The sequence below is a fragment of the Taudactylus pleione genome, unplaced genomic scaffold (genome assembly GCF_031769625.1).
Source record: "Taudactylus pleione unplaced genomic scaffold, aTauple2 ptg000123l, whole genome shotgun sequence".
NCBI classification, from domain to species: Eukaryota; Metazoa; Chordata; class Amphibia; order Anura; family Myobatrachidae; genus Taudactylus; species Taudactylus pleione.
Genome location: NW_028284525.1, coordinates 128,323 through 152,768, shown reverse-complemented (window position 1 = coordinate 152,768; position 24,446 = coordinate 128,323). Strand labels below are relative to the sequence as shown.

The following is a 24,446-nucleotide window of genomic DNA, read 5'->3' as shown; positions in this document are numbered from 1 at the left end:
TTAGGGCTCCCAGGGGGCTTAGGGTTAGGCAGCGGGGAAGGGGGGGGTTAGGTTTAGGCACTTGGGGGGGGTTAGGGTTAGGCACTTGGGGGGGGGGGATTACGGTTAGGCACCCCTAAGGGAGGGTTAGGGTAGGGAATTAGGTTAGCGATACTTACCTTAGGATGATCAGGATTTTCACTCTTGCCGGGCAGCCGCTGTGGGGATTTGAAACGCCGGCCATGCATCCGGCAGTAATACTTACCACACCCTTCCAGGAGACCTGCACATGAGCTGTACACTCTGGCACAAAACCAGACTCTACTGCGCTGATGGAGGAGGGGGCTCGCACGGGCAGGGGATGCACATGGTTCCCCTCCTCTCTTAAAATACCCACAAGCCACAGATAGTGGTGGAAGAGAGAGGAGAATGTACCAGAGGTAGAGACAAGAAATATGGAGTCCCCACTGACTCCTTTTTGTATGTGCGGTAATTCATTCCCCGTGCTAGGCCCCCACCAATGTATAAAGTTACTTTAGTTATCAAATTACAACAGTATTTACAGATAAATGAGAAAAGTACATAATGTATGAAGCATTTAGGGCAGAGTCAGGTGCTTATGTGCAGAGCCGTAACTAGATTTTTTGGTGCCCTGTGCTAGTAGGAGCATTGGTGCCCCCCCATATTTCAAATAGGGATATAACGCACCCGAAAAAGGGCCATGGCCTCATGGGGAAGGGCCAGGGAAGAGATAGGGGAGACCAGGAGATGCTGGGGATAAATAGGGACATAATATAGTGCACCTGAGAGAGGGCCATGGCCTCATGGGGAAGGGCCAAGGAAGAGATAGGGGAGGCCAGGAGATGCTGGGGATAAATAGGGACATAATATAGTGCACCTGAGAGAGGGCCATGGCATCATGGGGAAGGGCCAGGGAAGAGATAGGAGAGGCCAGGAGATGCTGGGGATAAATAGGGACATAATATAGTGCACCTGAGAGAGGACCATGGCCTCATGGGGAAGGGCCAGGGAAGAGATAGGGGAGGCCAGGAGATGATGGGGATAAATAGGGACATAATATAGCGCACCTGAGAGAGGGCCATGGCCTCATGGGGAAGGGCCAGGGAAGAGATAGGGGAGGCCAGGAGATGCTGGGGATAAATAGGGACATAATATAGCGCACCTGAGAGAGGGCCATGGCCTCATGGGGAAGGGCCAGGGAAGAGATAGGGGAGACCAGGAGATGCTGGGGATAAATAGGGACATAATATAGTGCACCTGAGAGAGGGCCATGGCCTCATGGGGAAGGGCCAAGGAAGAGATAGGGGAGGCCAGGAGATGCTGGGGATAAATAGGGACATAATATAGTGCACCTGAGAGAGGGCCATGGCATCATGGGGAAGGGCCAGGGAAGAGATAGGAGAGGCCAGGAGATGCTGGGGATAAATAGGGACATAATATAGTGCACCTGAGAGAGGACCATGGCCTCATGGGGAAGGGCCAGGGAAGAGATAGGGGAGGCCAGGAGATGATGGGGATAAATAGGGACATAATATAGCGCACCTGAGAGAGGGCCATGGCCTCATGGGGAAGGGCCAGGGAAGAGATAGGGGAGGCCAGGAGATGCTGGGGATAAATAGGGACATAATATAGCGCACCTGAGAGAGGGCCATGGCCTCATGGGGAAGGGCCAGGGAAGAGATAGGGGAGGCTAGGAGATGCTGGGGATAATTATTGACATAATATAGTGCACCTGAGAGAGGGCCATGGCCTCATGGGGAAGGGCCAGGGAAGAGATAGGGGAGGCAAGGAGATGCTGGGGATAATTAGGGACATAATATAGTGCACCTGAGTGAGGGCCACGGCCTCATGGGGAAGGGCCAGGGAAGAGATAGGGGAGGCCAGGGGATGCTGGGGATAAATAGGGACATAATATAGTGCACCTGAGAGAGGGCCATGGCCTCATGGGGAAGGGCCAGGGAAGAGATAGGGGAGGCCAGGAGATGCTGGGGATAAATAGGGACATAATATAATGCACCTGAGAGAGGGCCATGGCCTCATGGGGAAGGGCCAGGGAAGAGATAGGGGAGGCCAGGAGATGCTGGGGATAAATAGGGACATAATATAGTGCATCTGAGAGAGGGCCATGGCCTCATGGGGAAGGGCCAGGGAAGAGATAGGAGAGGCCAGGAGATGCTGGGGATAAATAGGGACATAATATAGTGCACCTGAGAGAGGGCCATGGCCTCATGGGGAAGGGCCAGGGAAGAGATAGGAGAGGCCAGGAGATGCTGGGGATAAATAGGGACATAATATAGTGCACCTGAGAGAGGGCCATGGCCTCATGGGGAAGGGCCAGGGAAGAGATAGGAGAGTCCAGGAGACACTGGGGATAAATAGGGAAATAATATAGTGCACCTGAGAGAGGGCCATGGCCTCATGGGGAAGGGCCAGGGAAGAGATAGTAGAGCCCAGGAGACACTGGGGATAAATAGGGAAATAATATAGTGCACCTGAGAGAGGGCCATGGCCTCATGGGGAAGGGACAGGGAAGAGATAGGGGGGGCCAGGAGATGCTGCGGATAAATAGGGACATAATATAGTGCACCTGAGAGAGGGCCATGGCCTCATGGGGAAGGGCCAGGGAAGAGATAGGAGAGGCCAGGAGATGCTGGGGATAAATAGGGACATAATATAATGCACCTGAGAGAGGGCCATGGCCTCATGGGGAAGGGCCAGGGAAGAGATAGGGGGGCCAGGAGATGCTGGGGATAAATAGGGACATAATATAGTGCATCTGAGAGAGGGCCATGGCCTCATGGGGAAGAGCCAGGGAAGAGATAGGGGAGGCCAGGAGATGCTGGGGATAAATAGAGACATAATATAGTGCACCTGAGAGAGGGCCATGGCCTCATGGGGAAGAGCCAGGGAAGAGATAGTAGAGGCCAGGAGATGCTTGGGATAAATAGGGACATAATATAGTGCACCTGAGAGAGGGCCATGGCCTCATAGGGAAGGGCCAGGAAAGAGATAGGGGAGGCCAGGAGATGCTGGGGTTAAATAGGGACATAATATAGTGCACCTGAGAGAGGGCCATGGCCTCATGGGGAAGGGCCAGGGAAGAGATAGGGGAGGCCAGGAGATGCTGAGGATAAATAGGGACATAATATAGTGCACCTGAGAGAAGGGCTAGGGAAGAGATAGGAGAGGCCAGGAGATACTGGGGATAAATAGGGACATAATATAGTGCACCAGAGAGAGGGCCATGGCCTCATGGGGAAGGGCCAGGGAAGAGATAGGGGAAGTCAGGAGATGCTGGGGATAAATAGGGACATAATATAGTGCACCTGAGAGAGGGCCATAGCCTCATGGGGAAGGGCCAGGGAAGAGATAGGGGAGGTCAGGAGATGCTGGGGATAAATAGGGACATAATATAGTGCACCTGAGAGAGGGCCATGGCCTCATGGGGAAGGGCCAGGGAAGAGATAGGAGAGGCCAGGAGATACTGGGGATAAATAGGGACATAATATAGTGCACCAGAGAGAGGGCCATGGTCTCATGGGGAAGGGCCAGGGAAGAGATAGGGGAGGCCAGGAGATGCTGGGGATGAATAGGGATATAATATAGAGAGCCATAGCCTCATGGGGAAGGGCCAGGGAAGAGATAGGGGAGTCCAGGAGATGCTGGGGATAAATTGGGACATAATATAGTGCACCTGAGAGAGGGCTATGGCCTCATGGGGAAGGGCCAGGGAAGAGATAGGGGAGGTCAGGAGATGCTGGGGATAAATAGGCACATAATATAGTGCACCTGAGAGAGGGCCATAGCCTCATGGGGAAGGGCCAGGGAAGAGATAGGGGAGGTGAGGAGATGCTGGGGATAAATAGGGACATAATATAGTGCACCTGAGAGAGGGCCATGGCCTCATGGGGAAGGGCCAGGGAAGAGATAGGAGAGGCCAGGAGATACTGGGGATAAATAGGGACATAATATAGTGCACCTGAGAGAGGGCCATGGCCTCATGGGGAAGGGCCAGGGAAGAGATAGGGGAGGCCAGGAGATGCTGGGGATAAATAGGGACATCATATAGTGCACCTGAGAGAGGGTCCTGGCCTCATGGGGAAGGGCCAGGGAAGAGATAGGGGAGGCCAGGAGATGCTGGGGATAAATAGGGACATAATATAGTGCACCTGAGAGAGGGCCATGGCCTCATGGGGAAGGGCCAAGGAAGAGATAGGGGAGGCCAGGAGATGCTGGGGATACATAGGGACATAATATCATGCACCTGAGAGAGGGCCATAGCCTCATGGGGAAGGACCAGGGAAGAGGTAGGGGAGTCCAGGAGATTCTGGGGATAAATAGGGACATAATATAGTGCACCTGAGAGAGGGCCATGGCCTCATGGGGAAGGGCCAGGGAAGACATAGGGGAGACAAGGAGATGCTGGGGATATATAGGGACATAATATAGTGCGCCTGAGAGAGGGCCATGGCCTCATCGGGAAGGGCCAGGGAAGAGATAGGGGAGGCCAGGAGATGCTGGGGATTAATAGGGACATAATATAGTGCACCTGAGAGAGGACCATGGCCTCATGGGGAAGGGCCAGGAAAGAGATAGTGGAGGTCAGGAGATGCTGGGGATAAATAGGGACATAATATAGTGCACCTGAGAGAGGGCCATAGCCTCATGGGGAAGGGCCAGGGAAGAGATAGGGGAGGTCAGGAGATGCTGGGGATAAATAGGGACATAATATAGTGCACCTGAGAGTGGGCCATGGCCTCATGGGGAAGGGCCAGGGAAGAGATAGGAGAGGCCAGGAGATGCTGGGGATAAATTGGGACATAATATAGTGCACCTGAGAGAAGGGCCAGGGAAGAGATAGGAGAGGCCAGGAGATACTGGGGATAAATAGGGACATAATATAGAGAGCCATAGCCTCATGGGGAAGGGCCAGGGAAGAGATAGGGGAGTCCAGGAGATGCTGGGGATAAATAGGGATATAATATAGAGAGCCATAGCCTCATGGGGAAGGGCCAGGGAAGAGATAGGGGAGGCCAGGAGATGCTGGGGATAAATAGGGACATAATATAGCGCACCTGAGAGAGGGCCATGGCCTCATGGGGAAGGGCCAGGGAAGAGATAGGGGAGGCCAGGAGATGCTGGGGATAAATAGGGACATAATATAGCGCACCAGAGAGAGGGCCATGGCCTCATGGGGAAGGGCCAGGGAAGAGATAGGGGAGGCCAGGAGATGCTGGGGATAAATAGGGACATAATATAGCGCACCAGAGAGAGGGCCATGGCCTCATGGGGAAGGGCCAGGGAAGAGATAGGGGAGGCCAGAAGATGCTGGGGATAAATAGGGACATAATATAGCGCACCAGAGAGAGGGCCATGGCCTCATGGGGAAGGGCCAGGGAAGAGATAGGGGAGGCCAGAAGATGCTGGGGATAAATAGGGACATAATATAGCGCACCTGAGAGAGGGCCATGGCCTCATGGGGAAGGGCCAGGGAAGAGATAGGAGAGTCCAGGAGATGCTGGGGATAAATAGGGACATAATATAGCGCACCTGAGAGAGGGCCATGGCCTCATGGGGAAGGGCCAGGGAACAGATAGGGGAGGCCAGGAGATGCCGGGGATAAATAGGGACATAATATAGTGCACCAGAGAGAGGGCCATGGCCTCATGGGGAAGGGCCAGGGAAGAGATAGGGGAGGCCAGGAGATGCTGGGGATAAATAGGGACATAATATAGTGCACCTGAGAGAGGGCCATGGCCTCATGGGGAAGGGCCAGGGAAGAGATAGGAGAGGCCAGGAGATGCTGGGGATAAATAGGGACATAATATAGCGCACCAGAGAGAGGGCCATGGCCTCATGGGGAAGGGCCAGGGAAGAGATAGGGGAGGCCAGAAGATGCTGGGGATAAATAGGGACATAATATAGCGCACCTGAGAGAGGGCCATGGCCTCATGGGGAAGGGCCAGGGAAGAGATAGGAGAGGCCAGGAGATGCTGGGGATAAATAGGGACATAATATAGTGCACCTGAGAGAGGGCCATGGCCTCATGGGGAAGGGCCAGGGAACAGATAGGGGAGGCCAGGAGATGCCGGGGATAAATAGGGACATAATATAGTGCACCAGAGAGAGGGCCATGGCCTCATGGGGAAGGGCCAGGGAAGAGATAGGGGAGGCTAGGAGATGCTGGGGATAAATAGGGACATAATATAGTGCACTTGAGAGAGGGCCATGGCCTCATGGGGAAGGGCCAGGGAAGAGATAGGAGAGGCAAGGAGATGCTGGGGATAAATAGGGACATAATATAGCGCACCAGAGAGAGGGCCATGGCCTCATGGGGAAGGGCCAGGGAAGAGATAGGGGAGGCCAGAAGATGCTGGGGATAAATAGGGACATAATATAGCGCACCTGAGAGAGGGCCATGGCCTCATGGGGAAGGGCCAGGGAAGAGATAGGAGAGGCCAGGAGATGCTGGGGATAAATAGGGACATAATATAGTGCACCTGAGAGAGGGCCATGGCCTCATGGGGAAGGGCCAGGGAACAGATAGGGGAGGCCAGGAGATGCCGGGGATAAATAGGGACATAATATAGTGCACCAGAGAGAGGGCCATGGCCTCATGGGGAAGGGCCAGGGAAGAGATAGGGGAGGCTAGGAGATGCTGGGGATAAATAGGGACATAATATAGTGCACTTGAGAGAGGGCCATGGCCTCATGGGGAAGGGCCAGGGAAGAGATAGGAGAGGCAAGGAGATGCTGGGGATAAAAGAAGAGGAAGTTACAAGCGAGAATGATAATAACAGGAAAAGTGACAGGCCCAAACAGCGCCCCCTGCCCTGCGGTGCCCTGTGCCATGGCACTGGTCACACTACTCTATGTGGCCGTGTCCACCTCACAGCTCTCCTGCTATGAAAATGCCCGACCCAGGACCAAAAGGGTTAATGTCCAGTGCTACCACGGCAAAGACACTGAAGGATTACCGGCACTTATGCAAGAAGAAATACATTATATATTAATATAAATGTATATATGTGTACCCCTGAAGCACTCGGAGTTAGTACCCAGTGCTGCAGCAGCAAAGGGCTAGATCTCGGTGGGTATATAAATGTATTTGTAAATGTAATAATAAATGTTTTAACCCCTTGGCTGCTGAGGGGTTTCTCCGATTTTATCGCAGGTCACATTCCTACATCAATATCACTGATAACTTTATGCGGTGCCCACACGAATTATACCGCGTTACCTTCACAGGACGCTGTATTGTCAGTAAATAACCATTAGCCTTTATATCATTCTAACACATCAACATTTCTTTTACCAGAAATGGCCAAAAAAGTGTGATTGAAATTTTAAGAAAGAGAACCGTAAGCAAAGGAGAACAAACACTACAAATAAATGAAACACACAGAGGAGGCGCTATACCAATAAAGGACAGAATATAGTATTTTCATTGTGGACCCTGAATGAATGCTGCTACCATCAGAGGAGCGGACCCTCTTAAAATAGAGACATGTAAGACACAAATATGGAGCGCAAATTCAAAGAAGGCCTAATTAATACACTTGAATAAATAATGAAACGATTTAACATTTCATTAACGGATCGAAAGAAGAAAAAAAGTGAATTAAGAATAAGACTTGAAAATAATCAATTATTTAAGTACAGTAAAAATAATGTAAAAATAAGACCCAGAAAAAACAAAGAAAAAAAAAATTAAAATAAAAATATAAATGACAATTGAATTACATACAAATATACAAAAGTATATCGGAAATGCAAAAAACTTGGTATCACTTCTGTGGGGTAAAACTGAACCTGTGTATCTCGAATTGTTAGATCAGCACTAGTATAAAATACGGTTATCACTTTGTACCAATGTTATGAAACACTGTTTCGTGCTAATACTTGTGAACATCAAGGAACTGGTTGAGTTTAACTGTATTCAATGATCAGTCACTGAGGGATATATTTATATAACAGGTGTCAGTCCAATAGCACATAGACCTCTCTGATAGGAGACAATGGTTTAGATTGTGCAGGGGAACTGAAAACAAAATCATCAGAGAAAACCGCTGTTAGATCTCTTCTCAATAGAGGAGCCGTCTGCAGAGAGGAACATTTAAAGCTTCCATATAAAGTTAGGATAGTCGGGTTTTACAGGATTAATCCATTGCAAGAGCACTCGCGACCACGACTGTTATCTCGTTGGAGCTTACTGGTTTATTCAGATGAGATCTCTGCAGTGTGGGCCAGTAATAGACAATATTCCGTGGTGTGCAGGATGGTTTTCTCGGAGGGCTCAGCTGTGACACCCTGCAGCATGAACCTGCAACACGTCGTAATTGTACGGTGTGTAATTGTATGGTGTGTAATTGTATGGTGTGTAATTGTATGTTGTGTAATTGTACGGTGTGTAATTGTATGGTGTGTGATTGTACGGTGTGTAATTGTACGGTGTGAGAAATCTTAATCCTCGGAGGGCTCAGCTGTGACACCCTGCAGCATGAACCTGCAACACGTCGTAATTGTACGGTGTGTAATTGTACGGTGTGTGATTGTACGGTGTGTAATTGTACGGTGTGTAATTGTACTGTGTGTGATTGTATGGTGTGTAATTGTACGGTGTGTGATTGTATGGTGTGTGACGGTGTGTGATTGTACGGTGTGTGATTGTACGGTGTGTAATTGTACGGTGTGTGATTGTACAGTGTGAGATTGTACGGTGTGTAATTGTACGGTGTGTAATTGTACGGTGTGTGACGTGTGTGATTGTACGGTGTGTGATTGTATGGTGTGTGATTGTACGGTGTGTAATTGTACGGTGTGTAATTGTACAGTGTGATTGTATGGTGTGTGATTGTACGGTGTGTAATTGTACGGTGTGTAATTGTACAGTGTGATTGTATGGTGTGTGATTGTACGGTGTGTGATTGTACGGTGTGTAATTGTACGGTGTGTAAAATCTTAATCCTCAGAGGGCTCAGCTGTGCAGCATGGACCAGTTGGATCAGGCTTGAAGTGTTTCTCGGCAATTGCTGTTTCCTCAAAAGCAGAGAGATCTATTCCAAGAGGAAACGGCAATTACCACGGAAGTGATACCAAGTGGTTTGCATTTCCAATATACTTTACTTTTAATACTTTTGTATATTTGTATGTAATTCAATTGCCATTTATATTTTGAATTTATTAATCTTTATATTTTTTTCTTTGTTTTTCTGGGTCTTATTTTTACTGTATTTAAATAATTAATTATTTTCAAGTCCTATTCTTAATTCCCTCTTTTTCTTCTTTTGATCCATTAATTAAATATGAAATAGTTTTTATTATTTATCCAAGTGTATTAATTAGGCCTTCTTAGAATTTGCGCTCCATATTTGTGTCTTACAACAAATAAAGACCTTGTGGTTTGTCTTTTGCCAATTATCCTCCTTTCCAAAATATTAAAGAGCAGGATTCTAAGTGACACCAGATCTGCACATTTAATGAAAATTAACTTTTATCCCTGCCTCGATTTCAATGCTTTCTACATGTAGGAATAATATGGGAGCCGTACATGGCCGACCACTGTATAAGCCAGGCAGCCTACTGTATTACATGTAGGAAGAATACGGGAGCAGTACATGGCCGACCATTGTATAAGCCAGGCAGCCTACTGCATTACATGTAGGAAGAATACGGGAGCCGTACATGGCCGACCATTGTATAAGCCAGGCAGCCTACTGTATTACATGTAGGAAGAATACGGGAGCAGTACATGGCCGACCATTGTATAAGCCAGGCAGCCTACTGTATTACATGTAGGAAGAATACGGGAGCCGTACATGGCCGACCATTGTATAAGCCAGGCAGCCTACTGTATTACATGTAGGAAGAATACGGGAGCAGTACATGGCCGACCACTGTATAAGCCAGGCAGCCTACTGTATTACATATAGGAATAATACGGGAGCAGTACATGGCCGACCACTGTATAAGCCAGGCAGCCTACTGTATTACATGTAGGAATAATATGGGAGCAGTACATGGCCGACCACTGTATAAGCCAGGCAGCCTACTGTATTACATGTAGGAATAATATGGGAGCAGTACATGGCCGACCACTGTATAAGCCAGGCAGCCTACTGTATTACATGTAGGAAGAATACGGGAGCAGTACATGGCCGACCACTGTATAAGCCAGGCAGCCTACTGTATTACATGTAGGAATATTATGGGAGAAGTACATGGCCGACCACTGTATAAGCCAGGCAGCCTACTGTATTACATGTAGGAAGAATACGGGAGCCGTACATGGCCGACCATTGTATAAGCCAGGCAGACTACTGTATTATTTGTAGGAAGAATATGGGAGCTGTACATGGCCGACCATTGTATAAGCCAGGCAGCCTACTGTATTACATGTAGGAATAATATGGGAGCAGTACATGGCCGACCACTGTATAAGCCAGGCAGCCTACTGTATTACATGTAGGAATAATATGGGAGCAGTACATGGCCGACCATTGTATAAGCCAGGCAGACTACTGTATTATTTGTAGGAAGAATATGGGAGCCGTACATGGCCGACCATTGTATAAGCCAGGCAGCCTACTGTATTACATGTAGGAATAATATGGGAGCAGTACATGGCCGACCACTGTATAAGCCAGGCAGCCTACTGTATTACATGTAGGAATAATATGGGAGCAGTACATGGCCGACCACTGTATAAGCCAGGCAGCCTACTGTATTACATGTAGGAAGAATACGGGAGCAGTACATGGCCGACCACTGTATAAGCCAGGCAGCCTACTGTATTACATGTAGGAAGAATACGGGAGCCGTACATGGCCGACCATTGTATAAGCCAGGCAGCCTACTGTATTACATGTAGGAAGAATATGGGGCCGTACATGGCCGACCATTGTATAAGCCAGGCAGCGTACTGTATTACATGTAGGAATAATATGGGAGCAGTACATGGCCGACCACTGTATAAGCCAGGCAGCCTACTGTATTACATGTAGGAAGAATACGGGAGCAGTACATGGCCGACCACTGTATAAGCCAGGCAGCCTACTGTATTACATGTAGGAAGAATACGGGAGCCGTACATGGCCGACCATTGTATAAGCCAGGCAGCCTACTGTATTACATGTAGGAAGAATATGGGGCCGTACATGGCCGACCATTGTATAAGCCAGGCAGCCTACTGTGTTACATGTAGGAAGAATACGGGAGCCGTACATGGCCGACCATTGTATAAGACAGGCAGCCTACTGTATTACATGTAGGAAGAATATGGGAGCCGTACAAAGACGACCATTGTATAAGCAAGGCAGACTACTGTATTATTTGTAGGAAGAATATGGGAGCCGTACATGGCCGACCATTGTATAAGCCAGGCAGCCTACTGCATTACATGTAGGAAGAATACGGGAGCTGTATATGGCCGACCACTGTATAAACCAGGCAGCCTACTGTATTACATGTAGGAAGAATATGGGGCCGTACATGGCCGACCATTGTATAAGCCAGGCAGCCTACTGTATTACATGTAGGAAGAATATGGGAGCCGTACATGGCCGACCATTGTATAAGCCAGGCAGCCTACTGTATTACATGTAGGAAGAATATAGCAGACGTACATGGCCGACCATTGTATAAGCCAGGCAGCCTACTGTATTACATGTAGGAAGAATATGGGAGCCGTACATGGCCGACCATTGTATAAGCCAGGCAGCCTACTGTATTACATGTAGGAAGAATATGGGGCCGTACATGGCCGACCACTGTATAAGCCAGGCAGCCTACTGCAATACATGTAGGAAGAATATGGGAGCCGTACATGGCCGACCATTGTATAAGCCAGGCAGCCTACTGTATTACATGTAGGAATAATATGAGAGCCGTACATGGCCGACCATTGTATAAGCCAGGCAGCCTACTGTATTACATGTAGGAAGAATGTGGGACCATATATGGCCGACCATTGTACAAGGCAGACAGCCTACTGTATTATATGTAAGAAGAGTACGGGAGCAGAACATGGCCGACCATTGTATAAGCCAGGCAGCCTACTGCATTACATGTAGGAAGAATACAGGAGCAGTACATGGCCGACCATTGTATAAGCCAGGGAGCCTACTGTATTACATGTAGGAAGAATGTGGGAGCAGTACATGGCCGACCATTGTATAAGCCAGGCAGCCTACTGCATTACATGTAGGAAGAATACGGGAGCCGTACATGGCCGACCATTGTATAAGCCAGGCAGCCTACTGTATTACATGTAGGAAGAAAATAACAGCCGTACATGGCCGACCATTGTATAAGCCAGGCAGCCTACTGTTTTACATGTAGGAAGAATATGGGAGCCGTACATGGCCGACCATTGTATAAGCCAGGCAGCCTACTGTATTACATGTAGGAAGAATATGGGAGCCGTACATAGCCGACCATTGTATAAGCCAGGCAGACTACTGTATTATCTGTAGGAAGAATATGGGAGCCGTTCATGGCCGACCATTGTATAAGCCAGGCAGCCTACTGTATTACATGTAGGAAGAATATGAGATCGTACATGGCCGACCATTGTATAAGCCAGGCAGCCTACTGTATTACATGTAGGAAGATAATGGGAGCCGTACATGGCCGACCATTGTATAAGCCAGGCAGACTACTGTATTACTTGTAGGAAGAATATGGGAGCCGTACATGGCCGACCATTGTATAAGCCATGCAGCCTACTGTATTACATGTAGGAAGAATATGGGGCCGTACATGGCCGACCATTGTATAAGCCAGGCAGCCTACTGTATTACAAGTAGGAAGAATATGGGAGCCGTACATGGCCGACCATTGTATAAGCCAGGAAGCCTACTGTATTACATGTAGGAAGAATATAGCAGCCGTACTTGGCCGACCATTGTATAAGCCAGGCAGCCTACTGTATTACATGTAGGAATAATATGGGAGCAGTACATGGCCGACAATTGTATAAGACAGGAAGCCTACTGTATTACATGTAGGAAGAATACGGGAGCCGTACATGGCCGACCACTGTATAAGCAAGGCAGCATACTGTATTACATGTAGGAAGAATATGGGAGCCGTACATGGCCGACCATTGTATAAGCCAGGCAGCCTACTGTATTACATGTAGGAAGAATATGGGGCCGTACATCGCTGACCATTGTATAAGCCAGGCAGCCTACTGTATTACATGTAGGAAGAATATGGGGCCGTACATCGCTGACCATTGTATAAGCCAGGCAGCCTACTGTATTACATTTAGGAAGAATACGGGACCCGTACATGGCCGAACATTGTATTAGCCAGGCAGCCTACTGTATTACATGTAGGAATAATATGGGAGCAGTACATGGCCGACCACTGTATAAGCCAGGCAGCCTACTGTATTACATGTAGGAAGAATACGGGAGCAGTACATGGCCGACCACTGTATAAGCCAGGCAGCCTACTGTATTACATGTAGGAATAATATGGGAGCAGTACATGGCCGACCACTGTATAAGCCAGGCAGACTACTGTATTATTTGTAGGAAGAATATGGGAGCCGTACATGGCCGACCATTGTATAAGCCAGGCAGCCTACTGTATTACATGTAGGAAGAATACGGGAGCCGTACATGGCCGACCATTGTATAAGCCAGGCAGCCTACTGTATTACATGTAGGAAGAATATGGGGCCGTACATGGCCGACCATTGTATAAGCCAGGCAGCCTACTGTGTTACATGTAGGAAGAATACGGGAGCCGTACATGGCCGACCATTGTATAAGCCAGGCAGCCTACTGTATTACATGCAGGAAGAATATGGGAGCCGTACATGGCCGACCATTGTATAAGCCAGGCAGCCTACTGTATTACATGTAGGAAGAATATGGGGCCGTACATGGCCGACCACTGTATAAGCCAGGCAGCCTACTGCAATACATGTAGGAAGAATATGGGAGCCGTACATGGCCGACCATTGTATAAGCCAGGCAGCCTACTGTATTACATGTAGGAATAATATGAGAGCCGTACATGGCCGACCATTGTATAAGCCAGGCAGCCTACTGTATTACATGTAGGAAGAATGTGGGACCATATATGGCCGACCATTGTACAAGGCAGACAGCCTACTGTATTATATGTAAGAAGAATACGGGAGCAGAACATGGCCGACCAATGTATAAGCCAGGCAGCCTACTGCATTACATGTAGGAAGAATACAGGAGCAGTACATGGCCGACCATTGTATAAGCCAGGGAGCCTACTGTATTACATGTAGGAAGAATGTGGGAGCAGTACATGGCCGACCATTGTATAAGCCAGGCAGCCTACTGCATTACATGTAGGAAGAATACGGGAGCCGTACATGGCCGACCATTGTATAAGCCAGGCAGCCTACTGTATTACATGTAGGAAGAAAATAACAGCCGTACATGGCCGACCATTGTATAAGCCAGGCAGCCTACTGTTTTACATGTAGGAAGAATATGGGAGCCGTACATGGCCGACCATTGTATAAGCCAGGCAGCCTACTGTATTACATGTAGGAAGAATATGGGAGCCGTACATAGCCGACCATTGTATAAGCCAGGCAGACTACTGTATTATCTGTAGGAAGAATATGGGAGCCGTTCATGGCCGACCATTGTATAAGCCAGGCAGCCTACTGTATTACATGTAGGAAGAATATGAGGCCGTACATGGCCGACCATTGTATAAGCCAGGCAGCCTACTGTATTACATGTAGGAAGATAATGGGAGCCGTACATGGCCGACCATTGTATAAGCCAGGGAGCCTACTGTATTATATGTAAGAAGAATACGGGAGCAGAACATGGCCGACCATTGTATAAGCCAGGCAGCCTACTGCATTACATGTAGGAAGAATACGGGAGCAGTACATGGCCGACCATTGTATAAGCCAGGGAGCCTACTGTATTACATGTAGGAAGAATGTGGGAGCAGTACATGGCCGACCATTGTATAAGCCAGGCAGCCTACTGCATTACATGTAGGAAGAATACGGGAGCCGTATATGGCCGACCACTGTATAAGCCAGGCAGCCTAGTGCATTACATGTAGGAAGAATACGGGAGCCGTACATGGCCGACCATTGTATAAGCCAGGCAGCCTACTGTATTACATGTAGGAAGAATATGGGAGCAGTACATGGCCGACCATTGTATAAGCCAGGCAGCCTACTGTATTACATGTAGGAAGAATATGGGAGCCGTACATGGCCGACCATTGTATAAGCCAGGCAGTCTACTGTATTACATGTAGGAAGAATATGGGGCCGTACATGGCCGACCATTGTATAAGCCAGCCAGCCTACTGTATTACATGTAGGAAGAATATGGGAGCCGTACTTGGCCGACCATTGTATAAGCCAGGCAGCCTACTGTATTACATGTAGGAAGAATATAGCAGCCGTACATGGCCAACCATTGTATAAGCCAGGCAGCCTACTGTATTACATGTAGGAAGAATATGGGAGCCGTACATAGCCGACCATTGTATAAGCCATGCAGACTACTGTATTATTTGTAGGAATAATATGGGAGCCGTACATGGCCGATCATTGTATAAGCCAGGCAGCCTACTGTATTACATGTATGAATAATAAGGGAGAAGTTGTATAAGACAGGCAGCCTACTGTATTACATGTAGGAAGAATACGGGAGCCGTACATGGCCGACCACTGTATAAGCCAGGCAGCATACTGTATTACATGTAGGAAGAATATGGGAGCCGTACATGGCCGACCATTGTATAAGCCAGGCAGCCTACTGTATTACATGTAGGAAGAATATGGGGCCATACATCGCTGACCATTGTATGAGCCAGGCAGCCTACTGTATTACATGTAGGAATAATATGGGGCCGTACATCGCTGACCATTGTATAAGCCAGGCAGCCTACTGTATTACATTTAGGAAGAATACGGGAGCCATACATGGCCGAACATTGTATTAGCCAGGCAGCCTACTGTATTACATGTAGGAATAATATGGGAGCAGTACATCGCTGTCCATTGTATAAGCCAGGCAGCCTACTGTATTACATGTAGGAAGAATATGGGGCCGTACATGGCCGACCACTGTATAAGCCAGGCAGCCTACTGCAATACATGTAGGAAGAATATGGGAGCCGTACATGGCCGACCATTGTATAAGCCAGGCAGCCTACTGTATTACATGTAGGAATATTATGAGAGCCGTACATGGCCGACCATTGTATAAGCCAGGCAGCCTACTGTATTACATGTAGGAAGAATACGGGAGCCGTACATAGCCGACCATTGCATAAGCCAGGCAGACTACTGTGTTATTTGTAGGAATAATATGGGAGCCGTACATGGCCGATCATTGTATAAGCCAGGCAGCCTACTGTATTACATGTAGGAATGATATGGGAGCAGTACATGGCCGACCATTGTATAAGACAGGCAGCCTACTGTATTACATGTAGGAAGAATACGGGAGCCGTACATGGCCGACCACTGTATAAGCCAGGCAGCATACTGTATTACATGTAGGAAGAATAAGGGAGCCGTACATGGCCGACCATTGTATAAGCCAGGCAGCCTACTGTATTACATGTAGGAAGAATATGGGGCCGTACATCGCTGACCATTGTATAAGCCAGGCAGCCTACTGTATTACATGTAGGAAGAATATGGGGCCGTACATCGCTGACCATTGTATAAGCCAGGCAGCCTACTGTATTACATTTAGGAAGAATACGGGAGCCGTACATGGCCGAACATTGTATTAGCCAGGCAACCTACTGTATTACATGTAGGAATAATATGGGAGCAGTACATCGCTGACCATTGTATAAGCCAGGCAGCCTACTGTATTACATGTAGGAAGAATGTGGGACCATATATGGCCGACCATTGTATAAGGCAGACAGCCTACTGTATTATATGTAAGAAGAATACGGGAGCAGAACATGGCCGACCATTGTATAAGCCAGGCAGCCTACTGCATTACATGTAGAAAGAATATGGGAGCAGTACATGGCCGACCATTGTATAAGCCAGGGAGCCTACTGTATTACATGTAGGCAGAATGTGGGAGCAGTACATGGCCGACCATTGTATAAGCCAGGCAGCCTACTGCATTACATGTAGGAAGAATACGGGAGCCGTATTTGGCCGACCACTGTATAAGCCAGGCAGCCTAATGTATTACATGAAGGAAGATTACGGGAGCCGTGCATGGCCGACCATTGTATAAGCCAGGCAGCCTACTGTATTACATGTAGGACGAATACGGGAGCAGTACATGGCCGACCACTGTATAAACCAGGCAGCCTACTGCATTAAATGTAGGAAGAATATGGGGGCAGTACATGGCCGACCACTATATAAGCCGGGGAGCCTAGTGCATTACATGTAGAAAGAATACGGGAGCCTTACATGGCCGACCATTGTATAAGCCAGGCAGCCTACTGCATTACATGTTGGAAGAATACGGGAGCCGTACATGGCCGACCATTGTGTAAGCCAGGCAGCCTACTGTATTACATGTAGGAATAAAATGCGAGCAGTACATGGCCGACTATTGTATAAGCCAGGCAGCCTACTGTATTACATGTAGGAAGAATATGGTAGCCGTACATTGCTAACCATTGTATAAACCGGACAGCCTACTGCATTACATGTAGGAAGAATATGGGAGCCGTATATGGCCGACCATTGTATAAGCCAGGCAGCCTACTGTATAACATGTAGGAAGAATATGGGGCCGTACATGGCTGACCATTGTATAAGCCAGGCAGCCTACTGTATTACATGTAGGGAGAATATGGGAGCCGTACTTGGCCGACCATTGTAAAAGCCAGGCAGCCTACTGTATTACATGTAGGAAGAATATGGGAGCCGTACATAGCCGACCATTGTATAAGCCAGGCAGACTACTGTATTATTTGTAGGAATAATATGGGAGCCGTACATGGCCGATCATTGTATAAGCCAGGCAGCCTACTGTATTACATGTAGGAATAATAAGGGAGCAGTTGTATAAGACAGGCAGCCTACTGTATTACATGTAGGAAGAATACGGGAGCCGTACATGGCCGACCACTGTTTAAGCCAGGCAGCATACTGTATTACATGTAGGAAGAATATGGGAGCCGTACATGGCCGACCATTGTATAAGCCAGGCAGCCTACTGTATTACATGTAGGAAGAATATGGGGCCATACATCGCTGACCATTGTATAAGCCAGGCAGCCTACTGTATTACATTTAGGAAGAATACGGGAGCCATACATGGCCGAACATTGTATTAGCCAGGCAGCCTACTGTATTACATGTAGGAATAATATGGGAGCAGTACATCGCTGACCATTGTATAAGCCAGGCAGCCTACTGTATTACATGTAGGAAGAATATGGGGCCGTACATGGCCGACCACTGTATAAGCCAGGCAGCCTACTGCAATACATGTAGGAAGAATATGGGAGCCGTACATGGCCGACCATTGTATAAGCCAGGCAGCCTACTGTATTACATGTAGGAATAATATGAGAGCCGTACATGGCCGACCATTGTATAAGCCAGGCAGCCTACTGTATTACATGTAGGAAGAATATGGGGCCGTACATGGCCGACCATTGTATAAGCCAGGCAGCCTACTGTATTACATGTAGGAAGAATATGGGAGCCGTACATGGCCGACCATTGTATATGCCAGGCAGCCTACTGTATTACATGTAGGAAGAATATAGCAGCGTACATGGCCGACCATTGTATAAGCCAGGCAGCCTACTGTATTACATGTAGGAAGAATATGGGAGCCGTACATGGCCGACCATTGTATAAGCCAGGCAGCCTACTGTATTACATGTAGGAAGAATACGGGAGCCGTACATAGCCGACCATTGCATAAGCCAGGCAGACTACTGTATTATTTGTAGGAATAATATGGGAGCCGTACATGGCCGATCATTGTATAAGCCAGGCAGCCTACTGTATTACATGTAGGAATGATATGGGAGCAGTACATGGCCGACCATTGTATAAGACAGGCAGCCTACTGTATTACATGTAGGAAGAATACGGGAGCCGTACATGGCCGACCACTGTATAAGCCAGGCAGCATACTGTATTACATGTAGGAGGAATATGGGAGCCGTACATGGCCGACCATTGTATAAGCCAGGCAGCCTACTGTATTACATGTAGGAAGAATACGGGGCCGTACATCGCTGACCATTGTATAAGCCAGGCAGCCTACTGTATTACATGTAGGAAGAATATGGGGCCGTACATCGCTGACCATTGTATAAGCCAGGCAGCCTACAATATTACATTTAGGAAGAATACGGGAGCCGTACATGGCCGAACATTGTATTAGCCAGGCAGCCTACTGTATTACATGTAGGAATAATATGGGAGCAGTACATCGCTGACCATTGTATAAGCCAGGCAGCCTACTGTATTACATGTAGGAAGAATATGGGGCCGTACATGGCAGACCACTGTATAAGCCAGGCAGCCTACTGTAATACATGTAGGAAGAATATGGGAGCCGTACATGGCCGACCATTGTATAAGCCAGGCAGCCTACTGTATTACATGTAGGAATAATATGAGAGCCGTACATGGCCGATCATTGTATAAGCCAGGCAGCCTACTGTATTACATGTAGGAAGAATGTGGGACCATATATGGCCGACCATTGTATAAGGCAGACAGCCTACTGTATTATATGTAAGAAGAATACGGGAGCAGAACATGGCCGACCATTGTATAAGCCAGGCAGCCTACTGCATTACATGTAGGAAGAATATGGGAGCAGTACATGGCCGACCATTGTATAAGCCAGGGAGCCTACTGTATTACATGTAGGAAAAATGTGGGAGCAGTACATGGCCGACCATTGTATAAGCCAGGCAGCCTACTGCATTACATGTAGGAAGAATACGGCAGCAGTATATGGCCGACCACTGTATAAGCCAGGCAGCCTACTGTATTACATGAAGGAAGATTACGGAAGCCGTGCATGGCCGACCATTGTATAAGCCAGGCAGCCTACTGTATTACATGTAGGAAGAATACGGGAGCAGTACATGGCCGACCACTGTATAAACCAGGTAGCCTACTGCATTAAATGCAGGAAGAATACGGGGGCAGTACATGGCCGACCACTATATAAGCCAGGGAGCCTAGTGCATTACATGTTGGAAGAATACGGGAGCCGTACATGGCCGACCATTGTGTAAGCCAGGCAGCCTACTGTATTACATGTAGGAATAAAATGCGAGCAGTACATGGCCGACTATTGTATAAGCCAGGCAGCCTACTGTATTACATGTAGGAAGAATATGGTAGCCGTACATTGCTAACCATTGTATAAACCAGACAGCCTACTGCATTACATGTAGGAAGAATACGGGAGACGTACATAGCCGACCACTGTATAAGCCAGGCAGCCTACTCTATTACATGTAGGAAGAATATGGTAGCTGTACATTGCCGACCATTGTTTAAGCCAGCCAGCCTACTGCCTTACATGTAGGAAGAATATGGGAGCCGTATATGGCCAACCATTGTATAAGCCAGGCAGCCTACTGTATTACATGTAGGAAGAATATGGGAGCCGTACATGGCCGACCATTGTATAAGCCAGGCAGCCTACTGTATTACATGTAGGAAGAATATGGGAGCAGTACATGGCCAACCACTGTATAAGCGAGGCAGCCTACTGCATTACATTTAGGAAGAACATGGGTGCAGTACATGGCCGACCACTGTATAAGCCAGGCAGCCTACTGCATTACATGTAGGAAGAATACGGGAGCCGTACATGGCCGTCCATTGTATAAGCCAGGCAGCCTACTGCATTACATGTAGGAAGAATACGGGAGCCATACATGGCCGTCCATTGTATAAGCCAGGCAGCCTACTGCATTACATGTAGGAAAAATATGGGAGCCGTACATGGCCGACCATTGTATAAGCCAGGCAGCCTACTGTATTTCATGTAGGAAGAATGTGGGACCATACATGGCCGACAATTGTATAAGCCAGGCAGCCTACTGTATTACATGTAGGAAGAATGTGGGACCATACATGGCCGACCACTGTATAAGGCAGACAGCCTACTGTATTACATGTAGGAAGATTATGGGAGCCGTACATGGCCGACCATTGTATAAGCCAGGCAGCCTACTGTATTACATGTAGGAAGAATATAGCAGCGTACATGGCCGACCATTGTATAAGCCAGGCAGCCTACTGTATTACATGTAGGAAGAATATGGGAGCCGAACATAGCCGACCACTGTATAAGCGAGGCAGCCTACTGCTTTACATGTAGGAAGAACATGGGAGCAGTACATGGCCGACCACTGTATAAGCCAGGCAGCCTACTGCATTACATGTAGGAAGAATACGGGAGCCGTACATGGCCGTCCATTGTATAAGCCAGGCCGCCTACTGCATTACATGTAGGGAGAATACGGGAGCCATACATAGCCGACCATTGTATAAGCCAGGCAGCCTACTGCATTACATGTAGGAAGAATATGGGAGCCTTACATGGCCGACCATTTTATAAGCCAGGCAGCCTACTGTATTTCATGTAGGAAGAATGTGGGACCATAAATGGCCGAACAATGTATAAGCCAGGCAGCCTACTGTTTTACATGTAGGAAGAATGTGGGACCATACATGGCCGACCACTGTATAAGGCAGACAGCCTACTGTATTACATGTAGGAAGAATACGGGAGCCGTACAAGGCCGACCATTGTATAAGCCAGGGAGCCTACTGTATTACATGTAGGAAGAATACGGGAGCCGTACATGGCCGACCATTGTATAAGCCAGGGAGCCTACTGTATTACATGTAGGAAGAATATGGGAGCAGTACATGGCCGACCATTGTATAAGCCGGGCAGCCTACTGTATTACATGTAGGAAGAATATGGGAGCCGTACATGGCCGACCATAGTATAAGCCGGGCAGCCTACTGCATTACATGTAGGAAGAATATGGGAGCCGTACATGGCCGACCACTGAATAAGCCAGGAAACCTACTGCATTAGATGTAGGAAGAATTTGGGAGCCGTACATGGCCGACCACTGTATAAGCCAGGCAGCCTACTGTATTACATGTAGGAAGAATATGGGAGCCGTACATGGCCGACCATTGTATAAGCCAGGCAGCCTACTGCATTACATGTAGGAAGAATATGGGAGCCGTACAATGCCGACCATTGTATAAGCCAAGCAGCCTACTGCATTACATGTAGGAAGAATATGGGAGCCGTACATGGCCGACCACTGTATAAGCCAGGCAGCCTACTGTATTACATGTAGGAATAATACGGGAGCCGTACATCGCCGACCATTGTAACAGCCAGGCAGCCTACTGCATTACATGTTAGAAGAATATGGGGCCGTACATTGCCTGCCATTGTATAAGCCAGGCAGCCTACTGTATTACATGTAGGAAGAATATGGGAGCCTGTACATGGCCGACCATTGTATAAGCCAGGCAGCCTACTGCATTACATGTAGGAATAATAAGGGAGCTGTACATGGCCTATCATTGTATAAGCCAGGCAGCCTACTGTGTTACATGTAGGAAGAATATGGGAGCCGTACATTGCCGACCATTGTATAAGCCAGGCAGCCTACTGCATTACATGTAGGAAGAATATGGGAGCCGTACATGGCCGACCATTGTATAAGCCAGGCAGCCTACTGTATTACATGTAAGAAGAATATGGGGCCGTACATGGCCGACCATTGTATTAGCTAGGCAGCCTACTGTATTACATGTAGGAAGAATATGGGAGCCTGTACATGGCCGACCACTGTATAAGGCAGACAGCCTACTGTATTACATGTAGGAAGATTATGGGAGCCGTACATGGCCGACCATTGTATAAGCCAGGCAGCCTACTGTATTACATGTAGGAAGAATATAGCAGCGTACATGGCCGACCATTGTATAAGCCAGGCAGCCTACTGTATTACATGTAGGAAGAATATGGGAGCCGAACATAGCCGACCACTGTATAAGCGAGGCAGCCTACTGCTTTACATGTAGGAAGAACATGGGAGCAGTACATGGCCGACCACTGTATAAGCCAGGCAGCCTACTGCATTACATGTAGGAAGAATACGGGAGCCGTACATGGCCGTCCATTGTATAAGCGAGGCCGCCTACTGCATTACATGTAGGAAGAATACGGGAGCCATACATAGCCGACCATTGTATAAGCCAGGCAGCCTACTGCATTACATGTAGGAAGAATATGGGAGCCGTACATGGCCGACCATTGTATAAGCCAGGCAGCCTACTGTATTTCATGTAGGAAGAATGTGGGACCATACATGGCCGAACAATGTATAAGCCAGGCAGCCTACTGTTTTACATGTAGGAAGAATGTGGGACCATACATGGCCGACCACTGTATAAGGCAGACAGCCTACTGTATTACATGTAGGAAGAATACGGGAGCCGTACAAGGCTGACCATTGTATAAGCCAGGGAGCCTACTGTATTACATGTAGGAAGAATACGGGAGCCGTACATGGCCGACCATTGTATAAGCCAGGGAGCCTATTGTATTACATGTAGGAAGAATATGGGAGCAGTACATGGCCGACCACTGTATAAGCCAGGCAGCCTACTGTATTACATGTAGGAAGAATATGGGAGCCGTACATGGCCGACCATTGTATAAGCCAGGCAGCCTACTGCATTACATGTAGGAAGAATATGGGAGCCGTACAATGCCGACCATTGTATAAGCCAGGCAGCCTACTGCATTACATGTAGGAAGAATATGGGAGCCGTACATGGCCGACCACTGTATAAGCCAGGCAGCCTACTGTATTACATGTAGGAATAATACGGGAGCCGTACATCGCCGACCATTGTAACAGCCAGGCAGCCTACTGCTTTACATGTTAGAAGAATATGGGGCCGTACATTGCCTGCCATTGTATAAGCCAGGCAGCCTACTGTATTACATGTAGGAAGAATATGGGAGCCTTACAAGGCTGACCATTGTATAAGCCAGGGAGCCTACTGTATTACATGTAGGAAGAATACGGGAGCCGTACATGGCCGACCATTGTATAAGCCAGGGAGCCTACTGTATTACATGTAGGAAGAATATGGGAGCAGTACATGGCCGACCACTGTATAAGCCAGGCAGCCTACTGTATTACATGTAGGAAGAATATGGGAGCCGTACATGGCCGAACATTGTATAAGCCAGGCAGCCTACTGCATTACATGTAGGAAGAATATGGGAGCCGTACAATGCCGACCATTGTATAAGCCAGGCAGCCTACTGCATTACATGTAGGAAGAATATGGGAGCCGTACATGGCCGACCACTGTATAAGCCAGGCAGCCTACTGTATTACATGTAGGAATAATACGGGAGCCGTACATCGCCGACCATTGTAACAGC

The 24,446-nt window shown here is 48.1% G+C and overlaps 1 protein-coding gene across 1 annotated transcript in view; it reads left to right on the top strand.

Moving 5' to 3' along the window:
- LOC148523980 (ICOS ligand-like) overlaps nucleotides 1-24,446 on the top strand; it is a 206,253-nt gene that overhangs the window by 103,131 nt on the left and 78,676 nt on the right. The window lies entirely within an intron of this gene.